This window comes from Scyliorhinus canicula, chromosome 10 (genome assembly GCF_902713615.1).
Source record: "Scyliorhinus canicula chromosome 10, sScyCan1.1, whole genome shotgun sequence".
Taxonomy (NCBI): Eukaryota; Metazoa; Chordata; class Chondrichthyes; order Carcharhiniformes; family Scyliorhinidae; genus Scyliorhinus; species Scyliorhinus canicula.
The window spans coordinates 169,401,524-169,422,469 of NC_052155.1; the positions used below are offsets into that span (position 1 = coordinate 169,401,524).

The 20,946-nt window shown below is 48.7% G+C and overlaps 1 protein-coding gene across 6 annotated transcripts in view; it reads left to right on the forward strand.

Moving 5' to 3' along the window:
• The window catches only part of LOC119972765 (sperm-associated antigen 1-like), a 179,118-nt gene that overhangs the window by 37,748 nt on the left and 120,424 nt on the right, over window positions 1-20,946 (forward strand). The gene's annotated exons all lie outside the window — the stretch shown is intronic.

Below are 20,946 nucleotides of genomic sequence, written 5' to 3' on the forward strand. Positions count from 1 at the left end.
ATGCGCAGAGTGGCGGCCGTGCTTCATGGTGGACGCAGCCCGCGGACACGGCCCGCAAAAATAGTTTCTCCCCCCTTCAGCCGGCTCGCGCTCCCTGGACCACCCCCCTCAGTGCCCCCAGCCCTGGATAATGCCCCCCCCCCTCCCCCGCCCGCGGATCGGCCTGCCCCCGACTGGCATCCCGACCAATTAGTTCCACTTGCCAGCTCTTGGTCTGTAACACTGTAGTTTACCACACTTTAAGTGCGTATGCAAGTTTTTTTTTTACATGCGATGGGGGTTTCTACCTCCGGATGTGTTAGCAAAATTAAAATCCATGGAATTAAAGGGAGATTAGCAACATGAACACAAAATTAGCTATGGATCACAAATATAGAGTAGTTGCGAATGGTTGTTTTTCAGACTGGATAAAAATATGCATGGGATTCCCTGGTTCTTTTTGGTGTACATTAATGACTTAGAGTTCACAGTACAGGCATAGTTTCAAAACTTGCAGATGAAACAACTTGGAAATATTGTCAACATTGATTAATAGGAAGGCATAGACAGGTGCAATGGCTAAACACATAGCAGTTAACATTTAATCCATTGAAGTGTGAAATTATACATTTTGGAAGACTGAGGAGAGGAATATGAACTAAATTATACTTTTAGAAAAGGTGCAGGAACAGAGGGACTGGAGGTGTCTGTACACAAATTTATGAAGATCGGCCAAATTAAGAACGCAGTGAAGAAATCATATGGGATCTTTAGTGTTATTATTAATGAGGCTGAAGTACAAAAGCAAGGAAGTTAGAGAAGCAGGATGGAGATGGTATTCTTTGATTAGCCATATGCTGCACCATGAGGGAGGCATTTCGATATATATGTCTGTGAACAATGTTTGTATGTATCGCATGTCCAATTTATTGAAATCAATGAATAATGCAGAATCAGCTGCAATTTAATTCCTTCTCACATGGTGGCACTGTTAGCACTGAAAACAATATAGCAAGTATCACTGCTCACCGCTTCTAAGGTACCACAGTGCTATAACCTAATTTGGCTTATTGTTAAAAAAAATGCAGTCATAACATTTCCAAATCCAGATTGTCCAACCTTTTTGGGGGACAGCATTTGCATATTATCCTCATTCAAGGGACTGATGAATGATTTCTAAGCAAAGATAAGGCAATGCGAGGTAGCCGCACACTGGAGGGCTCCCGCTCGGGAGTAGAAATTGGGGGGTTTTAACGCCCGGTCCCAGGGGCAACGAGGCTGAAAAAGCTGTAAGAAGACACAGGGAAGAGAAATATCCAAGCTTGGGGAAAAAAACGGCTGTCAAAATGGGGGTTAATGAAAGCCTGCCGGTGAGTGGAAAAGTCAAGGAACTGTAAGGAAAGCGGAGGCTGAAGCACCAGGGGAGGCCGCATCGCTCACAGCCAAAGAAATGACCAAAGTGATGGTTGTGAAATTTGAAAAACAATTCACAAAGCACATGGAAGCGATGAAGAAGGAGATGGGGACTGTATTAAAAATGCTGGTGGAGGAGGCGATTGCCCTGATGAGGGCGGCGGTATCAAGCGCAGCGGCGGAGGTGCGGGAGCAAGGTGAGACACTGAAGGAAGTGGAAGAGGTATTATCGCAGCACAGTGATCAACTCACCTTGATGGGGAAGGAGTTGCGGAAGGTGACAGAAACCAACAAGGGTCTGCGAGCCAAAATGGAAGACCTGGAAAACCAATCCAGGTGGCAGAATTTGAGGATTATGGATCTGCCCGAACGGGTGGAAGGCCCGAGGCCGACGGAGTATTTTGCCACGATGTTGGCGGAGCTATTGGGGGAGGGGGGCGATCCCTCTCGATACGAACTGGATCGGGCTCACGGTTGTGGAGGCCTATACCGAAGGCGAGTGAGCCGCCAAGAGTAGTAACTGTGTGTTTCTGTAGGTACTGCGTGAAGGAGAAGGTCCTGTGCGAGGCAAAGCAGAAGCGGGTGATGCAGTGGGCTGGAGCTGGTAGACACGTATACCAGGACTTTACGGTGGAGCTGGCGAGGAGGCGGGCGGTCTTCAGCCGGGTGAAGAAGGCACTGTACATCAGCAAGGTGCAGTGCGGCATAGTATATCCAGCTAAGTTGAGGGTGACCTACAAATCCAAGGACTTTTATTTTGGGACGGCGGAAGCGGCGGAGGAGTTTGCGAATGCAGAAGGGCTATGGCAGAATTGGGAAATGGGACTGAGAGCGGGTTGTGTACCGATGTAGACTCATGTAACTTTATTTTTTCACTGCGTGTTGGTGTATGTACTAAATGAGTCAATGCTGTGTATTTGGGCAAGGGAACAGTTGGGACTTTCATTTGCAATGATGGTTCTTTGGGGCTTGGGTGTGTATGCTGGGGTTGTGTGTGAAAGGAGATTTCTTGGATTTTCATGGGACCGGGCAAGAGGGAAGGAGACCCAGCGGGGGCCTCCACGCTGGCTGGTTTAAGCCGCCAGTGAATGGGAGTGAGGTGGGGGGCTGCGGCCGTCGGAGCCTGGTAGAACAGGTTTCGGTGAGTCTAGCCGGGGTGAAAAGTTGGGGGAAGGAACCGAGGCTGTGGGGAGAAGTTTACAAGAGAAAGTGGAGGGAAGGAGTCTGGGAGGGGGGTAGGGGCGGAGGGTGTTTACAATTCATGGGTGCCATTCACGGTACTCTTTTGGAGATTGGATGGCATTGAATATATGTCAGTGGTGACCACAGGCGATTTTTTTTTTTCTTTTTTCCTCCTTGGGAGGTTTAGATTTATTTGATGCTTATATTGTCACGTGGGCCGTTGTTTGGGGGGTGGTGGGAGGATGGGATCGTTGTTGTTGGTAGAGGGATTGTCTTTGTATTCGTTACCGTTTACTGTTTGTTGGTGGGGTGTAAATTCTGAAGAAAATGTGAAAATGGAGAATAAAAATATTTTTCAAAGATAAGGCAATGCAAGAGCAATACATTTTAAAAAGCGTAAGTATTAAAATTGACCAGCGTGTGAGAGGGTCAGTGTATGTTGGTGAGTGAGTGTGTGCTTGTGGCTGGGTTGATTTGTGGTGATGAGAGTGAGAAACCTGTGACTGAGCGTAAAGCAGACTCGCATTCCCTCACACACACTCAGTCCCTCGCACTCACCTCCACACATTCAATCACTTAGTCTCTCACATTGCCTCCTTACTCACTCAATCTCTTGCATTCACCCCATGCACTCATTCAGTCTCTCACACTCGTCCCCAATCACTTACCCAGTCACTCATACTTCCCCCCCCCCCCCCCCCCCCCCCCCCCCCCCCCCCCCCCACTCACTCAGGCACTTGCACTCGTGCTCTCCCTCCCACACACACAATTTCTCTCACTCACATACAAGCACTCTCTTGCTCACATACATGCTCTCGCTCACACACACACACATGATCTCTCGCACACACTCACTCACATTCTTACACATCAAGAATGTTGCCAGGGCTAAAAATGTGTCGCTATGAGGAGAGATTGGATAGGTTGGGGTTATTTTCCTTGGAACAAAGAAGGCGGAGGTGTGAAAAATTATGAGGGGGAAGAGATAAGATGGACAGGATAAAATTATTTCCTTGGGGGAGAATTCTAGAACCAGGGGACATAGCATCCGCTCAGCACATCGCCGCCACCGGAAGTCATATTAGGGGGTTTCAACTTCCCCAACACTATTTGTGATAGTCATAGTGTAAAAGGTTTACAGGGGCCAGATTTCTTCAAATGTATTCAGGAGAGCTTTTTATGTCAATATGTGGAATGTCTAACAAAGGACGACACAGTGTTGCATCTAATTCTGGGGAATGAAGCCAACCCGATGTTTCAGTGGGCAGTGGGGGTGCATTTTAATGAAAGCGACCACAACACAGTACGATCTAAGTTTTTTATGGAAAAGGAAAATGATGGTCTACAAAAAAACGGTTTTGGATTTGGGGGAAGGCAGATTTTGTTAAAATAAGGCAGGATCTGGCCAGCGTAGATTGGGAACAGCATCTTCTGGGAAAATCTACAGCAGAGCAGTGGAGGGGCGTTCATAACGGAACTGGGGAGAGTATAAGCCCAACATGTTCCCTTTCAGGTGAAATGTCGGAGCAACAAGCCCAGAGAACCCTGGATGTCTCGGAATATTCAGGACTGGATAAGAAAGAAGAGAAATGTTTAGCAGTCACAAAGTGAGCAAATTAGCAGAGGCCTTCATGGAGTATAGAAAGTGCCTAGATAGAGGTTTACAGCATGAAACAGCCCCCTTGACCCAGCTTGTCCATGCTGCCCAGTTTCTATCACTAAGTTAGTCCCACTTGCCCCCATTTGGCCCATATCCCTCAATACTCACCCTGCCCATGTAACTGTCTAACTGCTTTTAAAAATGAAATGAAAATCGCTTATTGTCACAAGTAGGGTTCAAATGAAGTTACTGTGAAAAAACCCTAGTCGCCACATTCCAGCGCCTGTTCGGGGAGGATGGTACGGGAATTGAACTGTGATGCTGGCCTGCCTTGGTCTGCTTTCAAAGCCAGCGATTTAGCCCTGTGCTAAACCAGCCCCTTTTAAAATCTTATAAATGTTATGTTCAACATGTCATCGATGAAGATGAACATCTTGCCAAGCTCATCCCCACACCCCCACTACTTGCCTTCAAACAACCGCGCAACCTTAAACAAACCATTGTTTGCATTGTAGCCACCTAAAATGGATGCTGAGCTACAAAATAGGTAAACCGCTAAGACTGCTGGGAAACAGACAGTTTAGCCAGAACAGCAGTCTGCAAAGAGCAGTTTGCATTCTGCAGCAGCAGAAAACCAGTTTGGGCTCAGGTGAGAAGACCTTAGCTAGGTGCAAATGGCAAAACGCTTTGCATGCTAATGAGGCCATCAGACTTGAACACCCACACAATAGATACATTTGGTTCTGAATGGACACATTCTAATCAAGGCCCAGACATCGAGGCACCAGAAACCTCCAAACAAAAGGACATAAGAAACGCCCCCTCCATCACGGAGACCCCCTCGCATTGGGGAATTAATCCAGTATCGATAAGAAATTGATCCAATAGGTAGAGCCCGCCCGAGAAGAGGGAAGGACAATGGAACCCCTATAAAAGATAGGGACCTCGTGTTGTCCGGTCTGTTTTCCGTGCTCCGGCTCAACTTCGGTCAAGGTCTGTTTTTCCGTGCTCCGGCTCTGACCACAACTTAGAAGATCTACCTGACTCCAGCCGTTGAGCACCAGCCGCCGAACCGTAAGTGCCAGTACGACGCTCGCTACGCGAACTAAGCCCGCTAGAACCCCCAGTGACCAGAACGCTTGCTGAAGGTTGCAGCCCAAGACCAGGACGAAGGCCTCGCTCCCTGACCTTGCCTGTTCCTGTTAGATAAGTATTCTGATTACTTTAGTTTAGTCATAGCTTAGTCTCTTAGTGTGTGCATGAATATTTATTATAACTGTATAATAAATATTATCGTTTGGACCTTACTAATCGGTGTATCGTCTTTATTACTTTGAACTTGACCTTGGAATACTAGTGACGTTGTCTATACGGCAACTGGCGACTCCTAAAGCTGAATAAATTCATACAACAGAGCCTAGCGGTGTTAAGCACTTGGAAGTTAATACACCCCAATAAACGCGTTTTACGCCCATAGTAAAACGTGCAACAGCATAAAACTACCAGCCTTCAGAACAGCGACCACGACACCACACAACCCTGCCGTGGCAATCTCTGCAAGACGTGCCAGATCATTGACATGGGTACCACCATTACACATGAGAACATCACCCACCAGGCACGCGGTACATACTTGTGCGACTCGACCAACATTGTCTACCTCATACGCTGCAGGAAAGGATGTCCCGAAGTGTGTTACATTGGCGAAACCATGCAGACGCTGCGACAATGGATGAACGGATATCACACGATAATCACCAGGCAGGAATGTTCCCTTCCAGTGGGGGAACACTTCAGCAGTCAAGGGCATTCAGCTTCTGATCCAAGGTGGCCTTCAGGTCGCGCGACAACGCAAAATCGCCGAGCAGAAACTTGTAGCCAAGTTCCGCACACATGACTACGGCCTCAACTGGGACCTTGGATTCATGTCGCATTACATTCATCCCCCACCATCTGGCCTGGGCTTGCGAAATCTTACCAACTGTCCTAGCTTGAGACAATTCACACCTCTTTAACCTGGGGTTACCCCTCTCTCTGGATCTGTAAAGACTTAATTACCTGCAAATGCTCACATTCAAAGTATCGTCTTGCAGCTTTAATTTTATCTATATATATGTTTCTGGAACATACCTCTTCATTCACCTGAAGAAGGAGCAGTGCTCCGAAAGCTAGTGATTTGAAATAAACCTATTGGACTTTAACCTAGTGTTGTAAGACTTCTTCCTATGCTCACCAGCGCAATGCCGGCATCTCCACATCATATATGTTGGAAGAAAGGGGAAGAAGTGGTCAATGCCAGAGTTAGATGAGGGATCTCAGAGATGGGCAGGAACATGTGGTTAGATTTGGGGGAGTTGAGGGTGTAAGTTGTTGTCGCTGCCTATCAGCAGCACACTGCGAGCATCTTTGCTGCTGGATCAGAGGAGTGACAATTCAAGGATCCCAGGGAAGATTTCCTCCGACAAAGGTAGTACAACAGCTATGACACTCATCGACCCACTCCTGGACCCGGTATGGAGGTGGAGTGCGACAGAGGGAGGGAAGATCAGGTACTCAATGCGCCAGTGCGGCAGTTGCAGCAGGTGAGCCCAACCTCCGGATGGACAAGCTGCAAAAGGGTGCAGAGAGCAAAAAAGGCCCAAATAAAGCCCAAAGTCTTCTGGACTTGTTTAAGCTACTTCCAGATGTCAGTGCTAGTGCCAACTGTCATGGGAGACTGTCATTGACCTGTGTGCTGACCTGCAGAACGATCTGCGACCGTTGAACTCCGATGAACACCCAATTCCCATGATCCTGAGGAAAACAGTGTTACTGCAGGTCCTCCCACCTTCCAGGGATCCAGAAGGAAAATATGCGGAATGTCCCAGGCAGCAGCTCACCGCTGCAGTAAGGAATTGATTGCTGGAGATATTGTGCGCTACCAAACTAAAACTAACAGCAGAAAGAGTAGTCCATTAGCTTTGGTGCCATTGCTGGATATACTCAAGTGCAAGGTGTAATTTATTGTATGTGGTTGTCAAAATTTTCACAGATCAGCCTGTGGCCTTAATAAACAATGTTCAACAGGTCTGCGACCACTGAAAGTACATCATACAGGAATGTGTTAGAGTTTTTATAAGCAGTTCCAGGCACTACCGCTGATTCAGCCTCCCTTGAGCAGCTTCAGGGACCAATACATAGGGTTAGTTATTGCCCACTGAAGACATGGTTGCTGAAGCCAACAAGGAACACTCTCCCTGCAGCCAAGGAATGTCACAAAGCCTTCCATGAGCACTACTGTATGCACCAGGGAAGGTTCGACATATGAATGTTGTCCACTTGCATCCAGAGGATATCAATGATTGTCACTCCCCATCTGATGAGAACGATATGGATGAAGGGGCAGAACAAGCAAGATGTGATGATAAAGACTCCTCTTTCAGAGGCAAGGAGCATTCGGAGATGTGCAAGAAAGACTCGACATCCAAATTCGTACCTGCTTTATACAGCCAATGATGCTCTAGCAATGCCTGTCTAATAAAAGCTGGGGCTGGTTTAGCTCAGGGCTAAATCGCTGGCTTTGAAAGCAGACCCAGGCAGGCCAGCTGCACGGTTCAATTCCTGTACCAGCCTCCCCGAACAGGTGCCGGAATGTGGCGACTAGGGGCTTTTCACAGTAACTCCATTTGAAGCCTACTTGTGACAATAAGCGATTTTCATTTCATTCATTTCATTTCAAAAGCTCCACCCCACCTTCATCATATCACTCACCATTGATTTGTGCCAAGCCTCTTCATGTGCACTGCCAAATCTGGGATTAGCATACATGGTGGCCCTTGGACAAACGGGCAATTGATGGTCAATGGATACAGGTTACATGTGATGTTACAGTGTCATTTGGTGTACAGAGTGGTCTTATAAGGCTTTCTCCTATGTAATTGTTTTACTGGCATCAGTTGAGGGTTCTGAGCATGTATGGGATTTTGCAGGCTTTTGAGTATGGACAAGGGTGACCTGTAAGCAAGACCTGTTTTACTAGTGCTCCTGTTTTCATAGTTCTCACTGTTACTACTGTTCTGCTGAGTTACTGTTATTGTCAAAATTATTGTCAAACTTTATTTATGTAAAGAAGTTTCTTCTTTTAAACAATGCATTCGACTAGCTATTTTGTGGTCTTATGTTACCACGGGTGGGATTCTCCAACCCGCCATCCCCTTTTCTGGCGCGCCCCGCAAGCAGCTGGATCCTCTGTTCCGACAGCTGGCCAATGAGGTTTCGCATTGTGGCCATCCCATGCTGTCGGGAAACCCACGGGCATGGGTACGCTGCCAGGGAAGCAGATGATCCCGTCGATAGAGTATCCCGTCTCACATCTTTTGATGATGAGGAGAAAGCAGCAAGAAAAGAAAACAAAGATTTTTGATGTTCAACGTGGCAACACAAGGTTACATTTAGTGACTAGCTTTTATTGTAGGTATACTAGATGGAATTTCAAGCTAGCAGCACCATGTCTATGGTCACGGCGATCAGTGAGTTTGATGCGAGAAGCAAAGACTGGGTTGAATGTGTGGAAAGGTTGCAGCATTTCTTTTTAGCAAATGGAATAGAAGATGAGACAAAGCAGCACTCGATTCTCCTGAGTGTATGGAAGGCGAAGACTTGTAAGTTGATGAGGAATCTGGCCATGCCAGTGAAGCCAGGTGAGATTTCATTTTCAGATTTAGTTTCTCTGGTCCAGAATAGCCATGACCCAAAGCCCTCAGTGATTGTTCAAAGATTCAAATTTCATAGGCATTTTTGAAAAGCCGATCAGTCGGTTGCTAACATTGGTGGCAGAATTAAGGCAGCTTTCAGAATTTGTGACATCGGAGCAGTTTGAAGATCTGCTCAGAGATGGGCTGCTATGTGGGATTAACGAGGGCAGCATTCCGCGTTGTTGGGTAAAGCCACATTGACTTTGAAATCTAGAAGTTTTGCAGGGCATGGAAATGGCTGCCAGTAAAACTGAAGTCGACCTGAGGAAGGAGCAGTGCTCCGAAAGCTAGTGATTTGAAACAAACCTGTTGGACTTTAACCTGGTGTTGTAAGACTTCTTACTGTGCTCACCCCAGTCCATCGCTGGCATCTCCACATCAGAAATATTGAAGATATTCAGAAGGCTAATGTTGGTGCCCAGGTGGGGGCACTGCATCAAATGACTGAAGAGATTGCAAGAAAAAGGTAAAAGTGATAGTTTTTTTAAACTTACCGTGCAGAAGCAGGCCATTCAGCCCATCGAGTCTGCACCGGCCCTTGGAAAGAGCACCCTACTTTTTTAAAATATAAATTTAGAGTACCCAATTTATTTTTCAATTAAGGGACAATTTAGCATGGCCAATCCATTTACCCTGCACTTCTTTGGGTTGTCGGGGTGCAACCCATTCAAACAAGGGGAGAATGTGAAAACTCCAGACGGACAGTGACCCAGAGCTGGGATCGAACCTGGGACCTCGGCACCGTGAGGCAGCAATGCTAACCACTGCGCCGCCGTGCTGCCCTGAGAGCACCATACTTAGGCCCATGCCTCCACCCTCTCCCCATAACCCAGTAATCCCAATTAACCTTTTGGATACTAAGGGGCAATTTAGCATGGCCAATCCACCTAACCTGCACATCTTTGGACTGTGAGAGGAAACCGGAGCACCCGGAGGAAACCCACGCACACTCGGGGAGAACATGCAGACTCCACACAGTTGCCAAGGCTGGATTTGAAACCGAGTCCTTGGAGCAGTGAGGCAACAGTGCTGACCACTGTACCATTGTGCCACTCTAGGTGAATCATTGAAATTTATGGATGTTGTTTGTCATTGGTGCAACAAGAAGGGGAATTTGGTGAATAAATATAGGGGTGTGAAGAGAAAAGCGAAGACTGAGCAAGAACATTTAAATTTGAAGAAGCCTCTATCAGCTACTCATCATTTACACAGCTCAGAGAAGGTAGAGAGCAGCTTGCGGCATATGTCATGTGAATGAGGCATGAGCAGAACCTATTTACTACAATGGTGGTCGATGGTAAGGCAATCAAGCTAGAGGTAGACACAGGAGTCTCTGTGTCGTAATTAGTGAAGAGACCTACAAGTCAACTTGGGACGAGAGGCAGCCCTTACTCCAGCAAAGGTGAATGTTCGGACGTACATCGGAGAGTCTATACCTTTGTTCGGGGCATTGGAAATCCATATTGCGTATAATAGTCAAGAGCAAGGATTGCCTCCTTATGGTCAAAAGGAAGTTTGCAAGGACTTGACTGGCTCAGTAAAATTCCATTGAAATGGGGTGAGATCAAGCACACAAGGGTTACTGAAGGTGTTGTGAAGAAGGATCCGGACGTGTTCAAGGATGAACTGGGTACATTGCATGATACTACTGTGAAGTACGTAGACCCTCAGGCTACCCTTTGCTTTTTCAAGCCAGGAAAGGTGCCCTATGCCATGAGAAGGAAAGTGGAGGAAGAGTTAGAGTGGCTACAAAGGCTTGGACTCATTGAGCCTATTCTCGTTGGGTTGGTTTGATGGTATGGTTTGTTTATGAAGTGACTACAAGCTCACCATTAACCAGGTTTCCAAGTTGGATGAATATCCATTACCTGGGGTGGAAGATTTGTTTTCAATTCTTGCGGCAGGCAATACCTTTTCAAAACTGGACATGAGACAATTCTTGCGAGAGGAAGATTCAAAACAGCATGTGACCTTCAACCTGCATACAGGGTTGTTCAAGTATCCTCCAGTTTGGCAATTTTTCAAAAGACGATGGACAACCTCTTGCAAGGCATTCCTGAGGTTGCAGCCTACTTGGATGGCATCTTAATTACCGGGAAGACTGATGAAGAGCACCTCAGCAATTTGGATCAAGTTTTAAAAGGTTTTCAAAGGCAATACTGCACCTCAAAAAGAGCAAGTGCAATTTCCAGACACAAGAGTATAGAATATCTAGGCCACAGAATCCTTGCACAAGGCTTATTTCCCGTGGAGGAGAAAATTTGAACCATTAGGGAAGCTCCAGAGCCCAGGAATGTGTAAACTTGGTAAACTATGATGGAAAGTTTTTTGTTAGACCTGTCTACAGTGTTGCCTCCACTGTTCCTGCCTCTGCACAAAGAAACCAAATGGAAGTGGGAGTCCGCACCAAAGAAGGCTTTCAAGGATGTGCCAGGGCTGCTGCAATCAACTAATCTGCTGGTCCATTTTGATCCAGGCAGGCAACTTATCCTGAAGTGCGAGGCCTCGCCATATGGTGTCAGGGTGGTACTATCTCATATAATGGAGGATGGCTGTGAAAAACCCATCGGTTTTGCATCTAGGACATTGACAAAGACTGAAAAGAGTTATTCATAGTTGCACAAAGAGGCAGTTCAAACCGGATGATCAGATTTATGTTAGGAACTTTGGTAGTAACCAGAGGTGGTTACCGGGAATAATTTTAAACCAAAGTGGTCCAGTATCTGGGTCATGAGACTGCAACACGGAAGAGTTGTTCGCAGACACCAAGACCATATTCGTCTGCGTTATGCTTCAGAGTCAAAAAACGTTTCAGAGTCAGAAACAGTCACATAACTTGACAGTAAGTAATGCTGCTGTTGATGTTCACCAGGAAGTGGTTCCTGTGTTTCCAGGTTTGCCAGTTGACTCTACTGGGGAGTGGAAGAGGAACGTTTATGTTCAGATTTTCAATCTACCTCTTCATCTACGATTCCAGACTAACCAATACAAGATTCACTAGTGGTATTGCGTGGGGCGCAACACAACCGCAAACTCCTGACAGGCTTTGGTACAGTTACTAATTTTGTTATATTTCTGTCCTGATGAGGGGTTGAAATTTAAGAGGGGAGAAGTGTTACAGAGTGTCATTTTGAGTAGTGTTCTTATGAGCCTTTCTCCTATGCGATTGTTTTTCTGGCGCTGACGGTCCTGAGCATGTGCGGGCTTTTCAATCTGCAAGAGGGTGACCTGTAAGGAAGATCTGTTTTCATAGTTATTACTGTTACTACTGTTCTGCTGGATTACTGTTATTGTTAAACTCTGTTATTTATTTGTATAAAAAGGTCCTTTTAAACAACGCATTCGTCTACCTACTTTGTGGTCTCAAGTTACCCCACGTGACAACGGATGACTCAAACCACAAACCTGACAGTCCTTAACGTGTGCTACTTCGAGACGTTCATTTTTAACACTGTTCTGTACTTTTACAAGGTGTGACCCCCTACATTTGGGGCTGGAATGGAGGTACGTTGCTGATTGTGCTGCCTTTTGGGACAACCCAAAGGGCATCCTCTGGCTGCCTGAGGCCCGGAGGGCCCCAGCATGTTGAAGCGCTCTTCTATTGCCATGGCTACTTGAGGGGCTGGTTTAGCACAGGGCTAAATCGCTGGCTTTGAAAGCAGACCAAGGCAGGCCAGCAGCATGGTTCAATTCCCGTACCAGCCTCCCCAAACAGGCGCCGGAATGTGGCAACTGGGGGCTTTTCACAATAACTTCATTTGAAGCCTACTTGTGACAATAAGCAATTTTCATTCATTTCATTCATTGGCTGATAGACGGAGGACACCGTCCACACTCAGCACCCTGAGAGGAGTCCCCAGATGCGACTGGTGAGTACCCCTCTTCCCTTGCAAGGCACACTTTTCCTCCCATGGTTTGGAGCTCGAGAAGCAACTCGAGGAGAGTCCAGGCGCCTTGTTCCCTTCTGGCCTTGCCATTGTTACGTTGAGCTCATGTCAAGGTGATAGTTTTCAGCTCTGCATGCATCTCTGGCAGCCACTCGCTGGTCTGTTGAATCTGGCTGTGAATGAGGTTTGCCAATCTCTCAATGGAAGAGACCATGCTTACGACATGGCCTGCACGGACTCTATTGTTCCTGCATGGATGTGCATAGCCTCTGACAGCTCCGACAGATGTTCCGTTCCCTGTCCTTTGCTGCAATTCCAGCAGGTCATATGTGGCTGCTACCAGAGACCCCTCATCAGCCTGGAGTTCAGCATGGGCTGGACCAATCCCAGAAATGTCTGTGGCCTCATCTGTTGTATCCTCAGCTGGCTGCTCTTGAGAATCTGTGCAATGCTTACCAGTTTGTGACTGTGAATTTAGTAACAGGTGCAAGGGAAACGGTGGCATAGTATTGTCGCTGGATTAGTAATCCAGGGTATGGGGACCTGGGTTTGAGGCCAAGTCCGATGGTTGAATTAAAATCAAATTAAGTTAATTAAATTCAATTCTGGAATTCCACAAACCAGTGATCTAATCTAAGCTCTGTAGTCTTGCCACATCCAGCCATTAATGGTGGTGGACAATTAAACAACTCAATGGAGGAGGAGGCTTCACAAAAATCCTCATCAGTGCAAAAGATAAGGCTGAAGCATTCGGAACAGAATGCCAGAAGTGCGAAGGGAATGATCCATCTCAGCCTCTTCAGGAGGTCCCCAGCATCCCAGATGCCAGTCTTTAGCCAATTTGACTCACTCCATGTGTTAGCAATAAAAGGCTGAAGCTACTGGATACTGTAAAGGCTATGGGCCCTGACAATAATCTGGCATGGATGATTTGTGCTCCAGTACTTGCCGCATCCTTAGCCAAGGTGTTCCAGTACAGCTATAACACTGGCATCTACACGGCAATATGGAAAATTGCCCAGGTATGTCTTGTACACAAGAAACAGGACAAATCCAACTCGGCCAATTATTGCTTAATCAGTTTACTCTCTAACGTCAGTGAAGTGATGGGTGGGGGTATCAACAATGCTACCAAGTGGCACTTACTCAGTAATCTTTTTTTAATGAATGTTTTTTATTGGGTTTTTGAACAAAGTATATTTACCGTGATGTACACAGAATAATATACTTATGAGAAGAGCACACACAAACATACCAAAAAATAAATAAAATAAAATAACTGGTAGGGTATTATGCACCAGCTCAAAAGCAGCAATTCTGTACAATTGGCAATATTATTTTTAACACATAAGTAGGCATCTGTTTGTGTGTGTGTGGTAGGGTGGGGGAGAGCTGGGGAGGTAGATATACATTTGGGTGCCGGAGAAACAATTACAGTGGGCAATATGCGAATGGTCTGGTGTTGGTGTTGCCACTTGCTTCTCCCGGACGGATTTCGCTGCCGTTGTCTTTTCGCGTTCACCTCCGCTTCAGCCGTTCGTCCCGTCTTTCGCCCGGATTTTCCTTGCTCTCTGTTCCTGTAGATGCCAAGTTTGTTATCGTTTCCCGTGCCCTTCTTCTGGCTATTATTCGCCTACCTCCCCCCCAACCTCTCTGGTTCCCCTCTATTGTTCCCTGTCTCTTCACTCATCCCCTCCCCCTTCTGCCCCCTTGCCCCCTCCCCTTCTCCTGTGGTTCGCCTTTTTTCCCTCTTATGTTTAGCTGTCCTCCAACGTCGTCCTCCTCTCCTGGTCTATCCCTTCCTCTTGTGCCTTGGCTATTTTCCCCTGATTATTGGCTACCTGGCTATTCTTCTGCTTGTTCGTTGGCCACAAACAGATCCCGGAAAAATTGGGTGAATGGCTCCCACGTTCTGTGGAATCTGTCATCTGACCCTCTGATGGCGAATTTGATTTTCTCCATTTGGAGAGATTCTGAGAGGTTGGACAGCCAGTCTGCAGCTTTGGGCGGTGCTGCTGACCGCCAGCCGAACAGCATTCTACAGTGGGCGATCAGGGAGGCAAAGGCGTCCGCCCTCCTTCCCAGGAATAGATCTGGCTGGTCTGATAGCCAAAGACCGCCACTTTCGGGCATGGTTCCACCCTCATCCCCACCACTTTGGACATTGCCTCAAAGAAGGCTGTCCAGTACCCCACAAGTCTGAGGCAAGACCAGAACATATGGGCATGGTTTGCCAGGTCTCGGCACCGTTCACATCAGCGCTGGTGTGAACCTATGGTTGTTGCAGATGGGAGCTCTGTCTGACGTTTTGGTCAGGCCAAATTGCTGCCGTAGTTGGTTCCAGGACTGGAGGGTGGCTATCACCACTGGGCTGCTGGAGTGTTTTTTGGGTGGGGATGAGAGTGCTGCCATGGCGAGGGCCCAGAGGGAGGTCCCCATGCAGGAGGCCTCTTCCGCACGCACCCACTCGACTTCTGGCTCCTTGATCCATCCCCTTATTTCTTGGCCGTCGCCACCCAGTGGTAGAATTGTAGGTTTGGGAGCCCCCCCACACACACACACACACACACACACACACACACAACCTGGATTTTGTTTTTTGTAGGACCTTTTTTGGGATCCTAGCATTCTTTCCCCCCATATGAACGCGATTATTAGTTTGTCTAGTGCTTTGAAAAAGGCCCTGTGGATGTAGATCGGGATAGATCTAAGTAGGAAGAGGTACCTGGGCAGTATGTTCATTTTGATCGTCTGGACTCTCCCCGAGAGTGGGAGTGTGTTCCATCTTTGCAGGTCCTTTTTTACTCCCTCTGTCAGACTGGTGAGGTTCCATTTGTGGATCCCTTTCCAGTCATGGGATATTTGGATCCCCAGGTAGCGGAATTCGTGTCAGGCTTGTTTAAACGGTAGTCCCATTAGTGCTGCCCCCCCACCCCCCACTTGTGGGTGTACCGGGAAAATCTTGCTTTTGCTCATGTTGAGTTTGTAGCCCGAGAAAGCGCCAAACTCTTTCAGGAGCGCGATGATTCCGTCCATGCTGCTTTGTGGGTCCGAAATGTAGAGGAGCAGGTCATCTGCATAGAGTGAGACTCTGTGCTCTCTGCCTCCCCTTCGGATCCCCCTCCAGCTTTTTGCTGCCCTGAGAGCAATTGCAAATTCCTAGAGCGAACAGCAGCGGGGACAGTGGGCATCCTTGTCTGGTGCCCCTGTGCAACTGGAAGTATCGGGAGTTGGTCCGTACGCTCGCCATGGGAGCATTGTATCGGAGTTTTACCCAGGAGGTGAACTCTGTTCCAAGCCCGAACCGCTCCAGTACCTCGGGTATTTCCATTCGACCCTGTCAAAGGCCTTTTCTGCATCTAGGGAGACAATCACCTCTGGTATTCTCTCCCCAAATGGGGTCATTATCACGTTCAGCAGGCGCCTGATGTTCGAATTTAGCTGTCTACCTTTGACAAAGCCCATCTGGTCCTCTGCGACCACTTCTGGTACGCAGTTTTCTAGCCTTTTGGCCAGTATTTTGGCATCTGCGTTCAGCAGTGAGATGGGTCTGTATGACCCACATTCCATTGGGTCTTTATCTTTCTTGGGTATCAGCGAGATTGGGGCTTGTGGTAACGTAGGTGGCAGTGTGCCCCTAGCTAGCGAGTCTGTGAATATCTCCCGCAGGTGCGGAGCCAGTGCTATCGCAAATTTTTTGTCGAAATTCCACCGGGAACCCATTTGGTCCCGGCGCCTTCCCCGCCTGCATGGAGCTAATGCTGCCCATGATCTCTCCCAGTGCTAGTGCTGCTTCCAGGCCCCGTTTTCTGCTCTCTCCCTCGACTGGTATGTCCAGTCCATCAAGGAACCGTTTCATCCCGCACTTCCCCATTGGGGTCTCTGAGGTGTACAGACCTTGGTAGATGGCCTTGAAGGTTTTGTTGATCTTTTCGGGTTCTGTTTCTAATGTGCCTCTCGTATCCCTGATTTGTGCAATTTCTCTGGTTGCTACCTCCTTTCTCAGCTAGTGTGCCAACAGGCAGCTGTCTTTGTCTCCGTGTTCGTATAGGGTCCCATGTGCCTGGCGGAGTTGGTGCACTGCTTTCCTGGTGGAGAGCAGATGAAAGTTCCTTTGTAGCTCTTTCCTCTCCTCCAGGAGCTCTACGATCGGGGTCTCGGAGTATTTACGGTCTACCTCCAGTTGGAGTCGACCAGCTTCTGCCTAGCCACCCTTTCCCCTTATATCTTCGCGATTTGAAAGCGACAATTTCCCATCTTATTATGGCCTTTAGCGCTTCCCAGAACGTGGAGGGAGAGATCTCCCCGTTCTGGTTGAACTCCATGTACTCTGCTGTGGCCTGCGATATCTTTTCGTTGAAGGCCTTGTCAGCTAGTAGGGAAATGTCCAACCTCCATATGGGGCATTGGGCCCTGCCCATCTTCAGTCCATGTAGTGTGGAGCGTGGTCGGATATCACAATTGCGGAGTATTCCACTTTATCTATCCCCGGAAGCACCGTTTTCCCCACCAGAAAGAAGTAAATTCTAGTGTATACGTTGTGTACTGGGGAGAAAAAGGAGAACTCCTTCTCCCCTGGGTGGGTGAACCTCCAGGGGTCCACCGCTCCCATCTGTTCCATAAAGTGACCGAGTTAACTTGCCATGCTTGAGGTTTTCCCCGTTATGGGGCTTGATCTGTCAGTCGTTGGATCCTGTGCACAGTTGAAGCCCCCCCCCCCCCCCCCCCCCCATGATTAGACGGTGCGTCGCTATGCCGGGGATTTCTGCCATGGTCTTTTTGATGAAGCTTGTGTCGTTCCAGTTGGGCACGTACACGTTAACTAGTACTACCGGTGCCCCATCCAGGGCCCCGCTGACCATGACATACCGCCCCCTGGGTCCGTAACCGTCTTTGTCGCCCTAAACATCGTCCTCTTACTGATCAGTATTGCCACCCCCCTGGCCCTTGTCCCATAGCAGGAATGGTAGGTTTGTCCCACCCAGCCCTTCCTTACCCGCAGTTGGTCCTGCTCTCTCAGGTGTGTCTCTTGGAGGAAGACTATGTCGGCATTCATATTTCTTAGGTGGGTGAGGACTCTGGACCTTTTCACTAGGCCGTTGAGACCCCTTACGTTCCAGGTGACTATCCTGGTGGGGGGCTTCTGTCCCCTCGCTCCTGTGGGATTAACCATACTTACCTGGTGGGCGCGCCCCTGCACTCCATTTCCCTTTGTCCAAGGGGCACCTGACATGTCCGCCCACTGTGCGTCCACCACGCGGGTAATCCCCTGCACTCTGGAGTCCCCCTTCACCCAGAGACTGTACTGGGTGCCCCCCGTTGGCATGCTGTTGCCCCTTGCCAGGGGCCCCTTATTTCTACCCTTGCTGTTGGTTTTCCAGCCCGTGTTCCTTGACAAACTTGTTTGTTTCGGCGGGGGCTGTGAAGGAGTACTCCCTTTCTTGGCATGCTTGGGTACAGCATACCAAAATGCACATCGCTCTTGTGAAGAGCTGCTTTCGCTCTGTTGAATTTGGCCCGTCTCCTGGCTAGGTCTGCCCCAATGTCCTTGTTACCTCTAATGAGGTGCCCTTCCCGATTGCAGGTTCTGTTTTGCCTAGCCCAGCGCAGGATTGTTTCCCTGTCTTGGTACTGGTGCAGTTTAGCTATAACTGCCCTTGCTTCATTCCCTGCCTTGGGCTTCTGGTGGCTTGGGGAAAGTTTTCCTCCCCACTAAGTTGCCCAGCATCTCGGCCACGTATGCCGTGGGGTTTCTGCCCTCGATCCCCTCTAATAGGCCCACTATCCTTATGTTTTGCCATCTCCAGCGGTTTTCCTGATCGTCCACTCTGCCCTTCAGGCTCCCCTGCGTTGTGCCCAGTCACCACCTCCTTCTCCAGGGCCGTGATCCGCTCGCTCATGTCAGTCGCGGCTTTTTCCAGCTCCTTAATGGTCGCCTCTTGGGCTTCCAGTTTCTCCTCTTGGGCTTCCAGTTTCTCCTCTACTCTGCCCAGGGTGAGCTGCACCTCCACCAGGGCCTTGGCGATTGCTGCCTGCACTGCAGCCTCCATGTCTGCTCTGGCCTCTGCCTTCTTTTCCTGCTGTTGTTCCCTCAGCACCTCTACCTTCCAGTTCCCCCCTGGCCCAAGGGGAAAATTCTCTTGTCTACCCAGTTCTTTTTGTTGCGCCAAACTTTCTGTTCTGCCCCTTCGTACGTCGATTGGCTCATCTGAGCTGGCTCGCCAATGGCCCCTTCTGCTTGTGGTGCCCTTTCTCCCTCTGCTCTGGCATTTTTTTCCCCCTCTTCTCTCTCTCTCCTTTTTTTTGTCCCCCTTTTCTTTACCGATCTCTTCTTTCTTTTAGCAATTTTTCCCCCCACCATCCCCTTTTTTCTTTCTTTTTACTCACTCATCCACACACTGGGTCAGGAGGGTTGAGAGAGAGAGGCTTCTGATCGGGCCGGGAGTCCTCCTTTGTTCCACCGCCTGCCTTGTAGTCACCGCCGTCAGTCCCCGCCGCTGGCTCGGTCCCCGCTCGTCATACCCCGTGTTCTCCTGCCGTGCGGGGTGGGGCAGTCCGGCCGGTTTGCGCATTTCCCCCCCCCGGGGAACAGGACGCGACATCCAGAGCTCCGTTGCCCGTGACCACTCTCCTGCCGGAAGTTGAATCACTTACTCAGTAATAACCTGCTCACTGACGCTCAGTTTGGGTTTCGCCCGGTTCACTCAGCTCCTAACCTCATTACAGATTACTCATTACAGGTAGTCAGAGTAACTACCCTTGACATCAAGGCAGCATTTGACCGAGTATGGCATCAAGCATCTCTAGAGACACTGGAGTCAATGGGAAACGGGGAAAACTCTCCGCTGATCGGAGTCATACCTGACACAAAGGAAGATGGTTGGAGGTCAATCATTTCAGCTCCAGGACATCACTGCTGGAGTTCCTCAGGGCACTGTCCTAGACCCAACCATCTTCAACTGTTTCATCAATGACCTTCCTTCCATTATAAGGTCCAAATAGAACATAGAACAGTACAGCACAGAACAGGCTCTTCGGCCCTCGATGTTGTGCCGAGCCATGATCACCCTACTCAAACCCCCGTATCCACCCTATACCCGTAACCCAACAACCTCTCCCTTAACCTTACTTTTTAGGACACTACGGGCAATTTAGCATGGCCAATCCACCTAACCCGCACATCTTTGGACTGTGGGAGGAAACCGGAGCACCCGGAGGAAACCCACGCACACACGGGGAGGACGTGCAGACTCCGCACAGACAGTGACCCAGCCGGGAATCGAACCTGGGACCCTGGAGCTGTGAAGCATTTATGCTAACCACCATGCTACCGTGCTGCCCCTGAAGTGGGGATGTTCGCTGCTGATGTACAATGATAAGTGCCATTCACAACCCCTCAGATACTGAAGCAGTCAAAATGCTGCAAGATCTGGATCATAGGGCAGCACGGTGGCACAGTGGTTAGCATTGCTGCCTACGGCGCTGAGGACCCGGGTTCGAATCCCGGCCCTGGGTCACTGTCCGTGTGGAGTTTGCACGTTCTCCCCGTGCCTGCGTGGGTTTCACCCCCACAACCCAAAGATGTGCAGGTTAGGTGGATTGGCCACGCTGAATTGCCCCTTAATTGGAAAAAGAAAAATAATTGGCTACTCAAAATTTATTAAAAAATAAAATTTAAAAAAATAAAAATTCAACAGTCGTCTGATATTCACAGTTAGCTGTCTACCCGTAACAAAGCCCGTCTGATCCTCTGCGACTATCTCTGGTACGCAGTTCTCCAGCTGCTTAGCCAGGACTTTTGTGAGTATTTTTGCATCGACATTGAGCAGCGAAATGGGTCTGTATGATCTGCATACCATTGGGTTTTTGTCCTTTTTGGGTATCAGTGATATGGTGGCCTGTGTTAGCGTTGGAGGCGGGGTGCCCCTCGCTATTGAATCTGTGAATAGCGGGGCCAGTGTCATCGCAAATAGTTTTGTAGAAGTCCGCCGGGAACCTGTCGGGTTCTGGTGCCTTCCCCGCCTGCATGGAGTTGATGCTCTCCATGACCTCTCCCAGTCCTAGTGGTGCTTTCAGCCCCCTCCACTTATTGTCACCCGCAACGGCATATGCAGTCCATCGAGCACTGTTTCATCCCCGTGTCCCTGTTTGG